The sequence below is a fragment of the Gavialis gangeticus genome, unplaced genomic scaffold, assembly GCF_001723915.1.
Source record: "Gavialis gangeticus isolate Ggan-Ray unplaced genomic scaffold, GavGan_comp1, whole genome shotgun sequence".
Taxonomy (NCBI): Eukaryota; Metazoa; Chordata; order Crocodylia; family Gavialidae; genus Gavialis; species Gavialis gangeticus.
The window spans coordinates 22809452-22809825 of record NW_017728996.1 but is presented as its reverse complement, the minus strand read 5'-3'; positions in this window follow the sequence as shown (position 1 = coordinate 22809825).

Below are 374 nucleotides of genomic sequence, written 5' to 3'. Positions count from 1 at the left end.
AAATACTTTCATTGACAACAGCAACACAGAGTCTTTAACCGTAACTCTTTCTACTCACAGTTACTACTTACAGAGTGGGTCTGACACTTCTGGCAGAAAAAATGTTCGGATAGGGTGAGCCTCAAGCAGTGAATCAAGAAGACACAGAGACAGCCTCTCACTGAAAAGCTCCAATAGAGATTTCAAAAGGTCTCTTACCTTGTTTTGGTGCCAGGACTTCAGTGAAGAGATGTCTGTGTCCCAAATGATCACTCTGGGCATCTCTATCCGAGTCACAGCACCAAACTGTGGAAGAAATCAAACTTTGCATTGTGGTTGAATCAGAACTGACAGAGCCAGCTTTCCTTTATTTCGGGCTATACTGTGATTACAGG